Source organism: Eublepharis macularius, chromosome 5, assembly GCF_028583425.1.
Source record: "Eublepharis macularius isolate TG4126 chromosome 5, MPM_Emac_v1.0, whole genome shotgun sequence".
NCBI lineage: Eukaryota > Metazoa > Chordata > Lepidosauria > Squamata > Eublepharidae > Eublepharis > Eublepharis macularius.
Window position 1 is genome coordinate 116,124,840 of NC_072794.1, and position 10,382 is coordinate 116,135,221.

Consider the following 10,382-nt stretch of genomic DNA (forward strand, 5'->3'; position numbering starts at 1 on the left):
AGTTTATCGTTCTATTTTATCAGCATTGGGAGAATAATTTGGATTTTCTACCTGAGGCACAAACATATGTTGACCCCTCTGACTAGTCAGCAATAGGAATGGGTGAATTCTGTTCGTTTTTAGTCAGCAATAATTCAGACTTCTTTTATGGAATTGCTCAAGTTCACCTTGTTATTAATTCAGTGGACCTAGGTAAGGTTGCTAGGTCCTCCCTGGCAACCAGTGTGTGTGTGGGGGGGGGGAGGGTTTAATGGGTCACATGGACTCACCAGAAGCATCTCTATGTCACTGGCAACATGGTGACATCAGTACTTGTTCACCCAGAAGTAGGGTTGCCAGTTCCAGTTCGAAAAATTCCTGGAGATTTGCTTGGAACTGACATTAGTATATTTTAGGTTACAGATTAAAACTCTTTTGTTTAGTAAAGGTCCAGTAACAGCATCTGCATTTTTATCTATTTTATTATTTCCAGTTTTGATTTTTATTTGAATTTTTAAAGTGATTGTTCTTGTTTTTGTTGGCTTTTAACTTTTATTAGCCACTTTAGACCTTAATGTGATGGAAAGGCAGGATGTAAATGTTTTAAAAAAATAACAATACATACTGTAGATTCTCTCATTAGTATCCATGTTACAAATTCCCAGGCATTTTTCATGGATTGTTCATATTACAGTAGGTTTTAAATCCTGAAGGCTCTAGGACAACCCTGGATTATCAGCAGCTTTGCTTGATTAGCAGCCTGAAGGAAAAGAGTCAAGTCATCCTAATTCTTCAGTTTACTTCTTTTTGAACACAGACAGCGCAGCTTGAGCTAGATTTATTATGTAGAACTGATGGCTGGGACTGCAATGCCACAAATGTGGCAGTTGATAGATCAGTGCCCACAGGGGCAGAGCAACTGCATTGCCTCCGTGATAAGTTATGTCACCTGGAAATGGAAGACACAGCATGGTGAGGAATGTCCACTTACCACGGTAATGGGTCTCATGTTGCATAATGTCATGTTACATAATGTCAGGAAGAATGTATAGAATGGGAAATTGACAGAAGTGGATTGGCAAATAAACTTAGAGAGAAATTTCTTGGTGGGCTGCTGCCGTAGAGGGCTACTGGTGGCCAGGAGCAAGCAGAGGCACGCCCTAGTAACTCCAAGCTTCAGACACTGCTTGGCTGACCCAGACCTCTTAGCAGCCATGGCAGTTTGTGTCAGCTCACCAACTCTCTTCCTGCGCTGCTTCCAGGTCGGGGGATGATGCAGTGGGTGAGCTAACGCTCACAGTCAGCCCCACTGAGCGGAGTGCCCTTGCAGTGCTGGCTTGTAGTATAGCAGTGACCACTCGACTTGTTCTAGGGTCATTGTCACTTCCCAGTCTATTCCTGGAAGTTGAGTATAAAGACAGGGGAGCAGTTGACCAGAACGGGTTCCCCCAATGCTTTGCTGGAGTAGGCAAATATACCCAAGCTGGAGAAGGAGGAGGAAGACATGTCAGCTAATCCTTGCCCCTTAATTAGAAACCATGCTGGAGGCTCTCATTGATGGTTATCATACCCACCCTTACATGGATAACAGAAAAAGGCCTCCAACATGAAACCACATAGGTGGCCTTCAAATTACTTTTGCTCCATTTTGTTAGCAAAAGACATGCACAATCTTGCTTTGCCAGAAGCTGTAATTCAGTACAAAAGCATTATGAATGCAATGTTAAGGAAAAACTCTTTGCCTTAATTCAAGGGAGACAAAGCAGTAAGCTTGAGCAATTTTATGTGACCTCCTATGGTTCTATCAAATGTTAATCAACATGTGATTAAAAAAACAGATGGTCCAGTGTATTGTCGAAGGCTTTCACGGCCGGAGAACGATGGTTGTTGTGGGTTTTCCGGGCTGTATTGCCGTGGTCTTGGCATTGTAGTTCCTGACGTTTCGCCAGCAGCTGTGGCTGGCATCTTCAGAGGTGTAGCACCAAAAGACAGAGATCTCTCAGTGTCACAGTGTGGAAAAGATGTTGGCAGGTCATTTGTATCTACTCAGGAGGGGTGGGTTGAGCTGAGTCATCCTGTAAGAGTTTCCCAGGGTGTGGAATGCTAATGGAGGGAGGCTTCACTGTATCCTGAGGAGGTTCTTTTGCATATGGATTGGTGCTTGATGTGCTAATCTTCTCTGCAGGGCTATTGTCAAGTATAGAGTGTTTTGTTAGCCTGGTGTTTTTCAGAACTGGAAACCATGCTCTGTTCTTCTTAAGGTTTCTTCTTTCCTGTTGAAGTTTTGCTTATGCAGACAAGAATAAAAGAACATGAAAGACACTGCAGACTTGGACAACCTGAAAAATCAGCAGTGGCTGAACATAGCCTAACTCAAACAGGGCACAGTATCTTATTCCAGGACACCAAAATACTGGACAACACTTCCAACTACTTTGTCAGACTGCACAGGGAAGCCATTGAAATTCACAAGCATAAGTGTTGATATGCAGTGCTGCAATTGATAGAGATCAGATATTTTTTCAGAGCCCAAATACCCAAGCTGTATGACAAAATAAACATCTAGCCTTCAGACAACTGTACAGAAACCAGAGCAATGCTCTAAAAATACAGAAATTGGTCTTAATTCAAATGAAAAAAAAATTGCCTGTAACAGAAAGCAAGTCTTTTATTCAAACACCACTACCTAATTTATGCTCCTGGTAGTAAGCTCTATCAAATAGACTTTGCTAGGATTCTGAGTAGGTCTGCTTAGGTTTGTATTCAAAATGTTGGATGCTTCTTCCTGTGTTGATCCACACAGACAACCAACCCTGTGTATCTCTATAATGGAAACCATGGAAACTCTGAAATGGGCATCTACATATCTATATCCAGTTGCAGGCTTTCAACAGCTAATATTTAAATTCCTATTTAAAGCTATTTTTTTAAAAGTTTTTATTGGTGAGTATAAATTCCAAATTTAATACATACATTCCCTTAATATCTAATTAACCCGATCCCCCACCCTTTTCCTCCCCCCCTCCCTATCGACTTCCAACAGCTTTCCAACCCCTAACCCTTCTTATTACTTTAATATCCCTTACTCTAAGCACAATCTAATTCTTTTACACATATTCTATCAAATATACTATCAATATAATATACATCTTATACCCCTCGATATAGCATAACAGTGTAATGTAGTATAATATGTAACAAGGATGTTATTCTAAACTTATTCTCATTTCTTTTAAATATATATTCTATCAAATATAATGTGTATTATAAAACCCCTACTATGTGCCATGCCACCAATGTAGCACAGCACCCAACACAATATAACACAATCTCATAATATAATATACAATCTGATCCTCTGACATGATGTATTATATATAATATACCACATTAATATATTTATTTAACTGCTCTCATTATCATATATTTATTAATTCTAAATAAAATTCCCCTAACCCTTATACTAGCTTAGATTATAGTTATATTCCCCCTAAATAGTAAGATCCCTTCTCTCTTCTCTTATCCTCCTTTTTCTTTAAAAATTCTCAAACTGCCACAGTTCTTTTACATCCCATTTTTTTTCCAAAAATTGTTTCAATTTCCCCCAATCAGCAGTGTATTGCCCTAGGTCAAGATCTTTGAGTTTCCTTGTCATTTTGTCCATTTCCGCCATGTACAGCAATTTATAAATCCAGTCTTCTACAGTTGGTATTTCTTGTGTCTTCCATTTCTGCGCATACAAAAGTCTTGCCGCTGCAGTCATGTAAAATAACAATGTTCTATACTGCACTGGAACAGTCTCCATTCCAAGGTTCAGTAGCAACAGTTCTGGGTTCTTATTAATTTGAATGTGCAAAATCTCATTAATTACTTCAATTATTTCTCCCCAATACTGCTTAGCTACTTCACAAGTCCACCACATATGATATAGTGATCCTTCATGCTTTCCACATTTCCAGCATTTGTCTGACATATTAGTATTTCCTAGCGCAATTTTCTTTGGTGTTAAATACCATCTGTAAATCATTTTGTACACATTCTCTTTAATGTTTGTGCAAGTTGAAATCTTCATTGTGTTTTTCCATAGGTGCTCCCACGCCTCCATCGTTATTTCTTTATGAAAGTTTATTGCCCACTTCACCATCTGGACTTTTACTGTTTCATCCGCCGTAAACCATTTTAAAAGTAATTTATAGATCTTAGATATTTCCTTCTTGCCTTCCTGTAACAACACTTCCTCCAGCTCTGATTTTTCCCATCTTATACCTCCTCTCAGGCAGTCCGCATTATAAAGATCTCTGATCTGTCTGTACTGAAACCATCCATAACAAGGAGACAATTCTTCTTCTGTCTTTATTCTCAACTTTGAATATTGTATTTGTGTAATCTCCTTGTAAGTTAGGCATTGCTGTTCATTGTCAACAGTTCTCGGATCTATTACTTCATACGGAACCACCCATGAAGGAATTATTTAAAGCTATTTTAATATCTGTGAGGCTACTGAAAAATTGCTTTTAAAATGTGACGAAGCCCCAGGGTTACCAAGCAAAAACATGCAATATATGCAAGGCTGAAGCCATTTGAAGGAAATCAGAGAGTAACTCTCATACTTTTAAGATTGTTACTTAAAATCTGGTGTATGTAAAAAATAAATGGATAATTAATTTCCTGGTTTTACTCTATTTCCATTCTGTAATTCATTGTGTAATAAAATATATTGTAACAGCACAACATTTCTTAGTGTCAATATTCATTAAATATTTTCAGCCTAATTTTCTTTCTATTGAACTGTTTCTTTAGATTTATATAAGCAAATATTCTGTTATTTTGTACATTCAGTGTGCTTGTTGCATATTAACAACAATGTAATGTAATAGGAAAATCACATCTCACTTTCAGTTTCCACATAACAAAGGGAATCTATGCAGTCTCTCTTAAAATATATATCAGATCATTGAAAATAACTAAAAATATACTTTAAAAACTACAGTATAAAGTTTAATAGGAATACATAAGTTAGAATAAATAGCCATATGTACAAAACTAATAAAACCAGATGCGTTTTGGCCCAGACCTCAGTGGTACAGAAATACGAAAGACAGCAGCCCATCAATGAAATTCATAAAGAAAACATACATGACTTAGCATATATACTGAATGCTGAGATAAAAATTAAATAACATGGAGTGCATTCCTTAGAATTCTACCCCACAGCAGCATGAAAAGAAGTCAGGGCACTGATAATAATAGGAGTTCAGCTTCCTTTGCCCATAAATCTTATAGCCGGGTCAAGAATGTAAAATTCAAGATGGAGTGCTGTTTTATCTTTGGTTGGTATCCAACACTCCATTTACATTCTTGACCTGGCTATAAGATTTATTGGCGTTTGTTCTTTTGATCTCCCATTTGCCTGTCCTCTAACTCTGGCAAGAGCAATGTAGTCCTCCATTTTGAAGATCAATGTCAAAAATGGGATATCAAAGCGACATCTCACGTTTATGCTATTGTAGGAATATGCAATTGTACATTTTTTTTTTTAGAAAAAGGGTGACAAATGCCATTTATACCCATCTTTAGGAGTAGTTGACCTATTGACTTGCTCTGATCTGCCAAGAGAAAGCCTGGCTGGTTTGGGACAATACAGTCTGCAGGGAAGGAAAATTTGCTTTGTAACATGGATCCATAAATGGGCCATCCTATAGCAGAGACACTCAGCATCAATCCCTGTGATAGTATGAAAGTTACCACTAAAATGCAAAATCAAAAAGAATCCAGTAGCACCTTTAAGACTAACCAATTTTATTGTAGCATAAGCTTTCGAGAATCAAGTTCTCTTCGTCAGATGCCTGATCTGTTACCTGATCTGTTACCACTAGTAACTTTCAGATGCCTGAAAGTTACCACTAAAATGCAAAATCAAAAAGAGTCCAGTAGCACCTTTAAGACTAACCAATTTTATTGTAGCATAAGCTTTCGAGAATCAAGTTCTCTTCGTCAGATGCCTGATCTGACGAAGAAAACTTGACTCTCGAAAGCTTATGCTACAATAAAATTGGTTAGTCTTAAAGGTGCTACTGGACTCTTTTTGATTTTGCTACTACAGACTAACACGGCTAACTCCTCTGGCACTAAAATGCAGTAATTAACATAACCCTGAATAACAGAACTTAAAATGTTGCTGCTTTTTTTTGTTTACAAAAACAAACATGAGTTGTGATATAGCCTTTGCTCTCCCTTTTAAAAACAACAACAACATGCATGTCCCAAGGGATGTCAGCAGGGCTGTGATCCCTGCTGCCAGCACCAGATGGCTCTCTGGTTTGTTTTTGCAAACTTTTTAACATCCTTGACAAGTAAACCTAAAGATCTGGTCACAGGATATTAATTTAATGTCTAATCTGGAAACACATGAGGAGGACACACACTGGACATAACTAACTTGTATGCAAATGAAAGATGATCCCTTCTTGTTCCCCATTTTTTTATGATATACATGGGAAAAAATCTAGTCTTACATTTGAGTAAGTAAATACTGTATACATTAAAATGTATCCTTAAAAACCTGGAAGTTTATAAGCATTTGCAATAAAAAGAACTGGAAGATGGACAAAAGCTCACTCTAGGACTTCAGACTCAGGAAAGTGTTTTGTATAGCTGCTGTCTAGTTAGGATAATGGCAAGATTTTCCAGTCATAGAACAAAACAGAATGAGGCAGTAGTCTAAAAGCAAAAGATTATTTTCCTTCTGTGTCATGAAAAACAGAAGTTCCATATCTTTGACACTGCCTAAATGGTGATATTTGTGTATAGTTGGTTGTCCTTTAAAGAATATTTCTACTTTTTTAAAAAAATTGTCATATAAATTCAAAGCAAATGGATTACTTTACTCATTACATGGTGTGAATCTATAGAGAACATCAAAAGTCCATTATTTAGACCAGACATAGTACATAAACTTGAATCACCAAAACAATTCTCTGTCCTAGAGAAGTTCCTAATATAAGCCTATTTTAAAAACAACAATTCAGCTTTATAGGCTGGGTTAAATGTGTTTTAGCATGCCTATTCTATGCCTAGTCTTATACATCAAAATGTCTCCATCCGATGGTGCCTTCAGGTGATGTGTTTGGCTTGAATTGTTTACAATTCAGCCAGTAAACATATGCAAATTCAGGTGTTACACTTCATTCCCTTACCAACCAAAATCAGCGTTAACTATTTTTTTAATCTCTTCCTGTCTGGAACCATAACAACAATCTCCTCTACTAGCCTGTCATATCTAGCTAGCTAATACAAACATCAAACCGTCTTAACTTTCTAAAAATTACGCCCTCATGGAAAGGGGATGGAATCAGCTCCCCCCTCCTCTATTGAAGGGCAGGAGCTTTTATTTTATTTATTTGTTTATTTTATTTATACCCCACCTTTCCCCCAGTGGGGACCCAAGTTAGCTTACATAATTCTCCATTTTGTCCTCACAACAACCATGTGAGGTAGGTTAGGCTGAGAGTGTGTGGCTGGCCCAAGGTCACGCAGCAAGTTTCCATGGTAGAATGGGGGTCCGAACCTGGTTCTCCCAGATCCTAGTCTGACACTCTGACCATTATACAACGCTGGCACTCATATAACCACCACCTGCAGCTTCCAGATCATTTCAGAACATTAGTCAGAAAGTGGTTGTTGGGATTCAAGAGCTCAGACCTAGAACCTTTAATTAGCTTATGACACCAAGAAAATAAAGTCATCATCAATGCAATCCTAAACAGGCTGGAGTAACTCTGCTTAGTATTGCACTGTATATTTACTTTGTGTATAAAATCTCTGGGTTTTTTTCTGTTTTCCAATGCAAGAATTTTACCACACAGATAAAGAGACACAACTTTGTATTTGTAGACAGAATAAGCCCATGGCAATTTTTTAATGAATACCAGCAGTTCTGGTTTTGCATGGTTTTGTCTTTTTCTATTTTCAATAGCAGCTTTGAAAGGTTTTCCAGGTCTCTTCCCACCTCTGCTCATTTGGCCTCTGGCTAGAAAGTTATTCACCAATAAAAGTTTCTTACTCTCTCCTGTGCAAATTCCCTCATTAGACCGTGGGTCGGGGTATTCTGAACTGTCGTTCATCTACCCTTTGAGACCTGACTTCATGGGCCATGTTCAGACTGTACAAGTTGTAAACCCTTACATACTGGTTTCCAGGGCTTTTTTTCTGGAAAAAGAGGAACTCAGGACCACACAATGATGTCATTTTGGGTCAGTTGGAACAAGGGGGGAGTTTTTTAAAAGTTTAAATTGCCTTTGGCAAAAATGGTCACATGGCCAGTGGCTCCGCCGCTGATCTCCAGAGGGGAGTTTAGATTGCCCTCCGCACTGCAATCTATATTCCCCTCTGTCTGGAGATCAGGGGGCAGGGCCACCAGCCATGTGACCATTTTCAAGAGGTGCCAGAACTCTGTTCCACCGCATTCTAGCTGGAAAAAAGCCCTGCTGGTTCCCAATATAACTTTTTGGTTTCAGGCTACAGGCAGGTAAGGCTTTCAGAATTCACCACCCATCTCATCTCTTTTTCACAGGTAGTTTCCCAGCTCCTTTCCAAAACACTGGGTCCCTTCTCTCCTTTTTTCTAGACATCGACAGAGCAGCCCACTCCTTTTATTTACCACCCCTCACCAAGCTACTGCCCAGGGTTATTGGAATTAGGGGACTTAACATTTATTTCCCTTATATGTTGTCACCATTTAGGTATTAAGGTAGGTAGGTAGGTTTGGTGTAGTGGTTAAGAGTGTGGGACTCTAATCTGGAGAACCGGGTTTGATTCTCCACTCCTCCATTTGAAGCCAACTGGGTGACCTTAGGCTAGTCACAGCTTCCAGGAGCTCTCTCAGCTCCACCCACCTCACAGAGTGTTTACTGTTGTGGGAATAATAACAACATACTTTGTAAACTGCTCTGAGTGGGTGTTAAGTCATCCTGAAGGGCAGTATATAAATCGAATGTTACTGTTTTAGGTAGATAGACAGGCAGCAGTGTGTGCGTGTGTTTAGCTTTCCTTAACACATCCAGTTAGCAGTGTTTAAATAGAGAACAAAAAGAATTAATTTTTATTTATAACTTCAACAACACTGAAAGTGATTGGAGTGAATTAAACATAGGTATATATTCTCCTTAACATTTGAACTTCCAATCCCCAGACTATACTAACCATAGATACTTAGAAAATAACAGTTTTCTGCAGTCACCTCTAAGTCATGCTGCTTCCCTCACAAGCTCAAAAACCCTTCTCCTCAGACTGACTGCTGTTTTTAACTGTTTTCTATAGTTAGCCTCAGCCCAATAATTTGTCAGCTCCTATTGGCTGTCTTTAGGAGAGGCAGACTTGTCTATATGCCACACAAACATTTTAGTTAAATTTGGTTTTAAAGCAAGAGGCTTCAAGAGGATGGAGGCCGCCATAGAGAATAAATTGCTTCTTGCACACTTTGAAAGAGGGCCGGGCAGGCCTGGGAGTCTGTTTTTAAATCAAAATGGGGTCAAGTGGTTGCTAATGTTTAAGAACCATTTAACTAAAGTCCTTTTTATACCAGAAGATGATGTACTTATTGAACTTTGTGTGTGTGTGGGGGGGGGCAGGAAAATCCCTATTCCATTCCTGTACCTGGCTAAAAGGTGGAAGAAGTAGAAAAATGAGGCCTGAGGGGAAAGGCCAAACTTATCCCTAAAGTAGTATTCTCCCGGACATAACCATTACCTCCTCAGTCCCTGGAAGCAGGAAAGCATAGTGAGCAGTGGAGTAAGATTTCCCCTGTACTGGCAACAGTACAGGGGAAATTTCAACTAGTCTTAACCCCAACAACCAAGCAGCCCTTTCTCAAAAGAAGGGAACTCTCTCAGACAGGAGGCCCAAGTACATCTTGGCAGAGTGGGATGATTAGGAGAGAAAGGGGATCACAGACGAGGAGGGGTTTTTGTTGGGTTTCTCTTTAAAGATGAGGAAATTCTCTGCCCTTCAGGATGCAGAAAAAGCAATAGGAGGGAGGTCGATAGGTCCCGGTCCGCTGGGAAGCTTCTTTTCTAGTAGCTTCCCCTCCCACCCTTCCTTATGTTTCCCTCTTTACAAAAGCACACCTCCTTTCTGTTGTGCCCATATATGATTAATCGTGTTTAGTGTATGCGAAGCGGTGCTTCTAACAGCCCCTTTTTATTCGTAAGGACCTCTCACTGATGAGCAAGATTTGGGATCAGTAGAATCTTAAAGACCAACTAGATGTTCAAGATATGAACTCATTGCACTCGGGATATCGAAAGCTCATACCCTGGAAATCTAGTTTGTCTTCAAGGTCCTACTGGACCCGATTCCTGCTCTTCGACTACAGACCAACGGGGCTACCCACCGGAAACGATCTC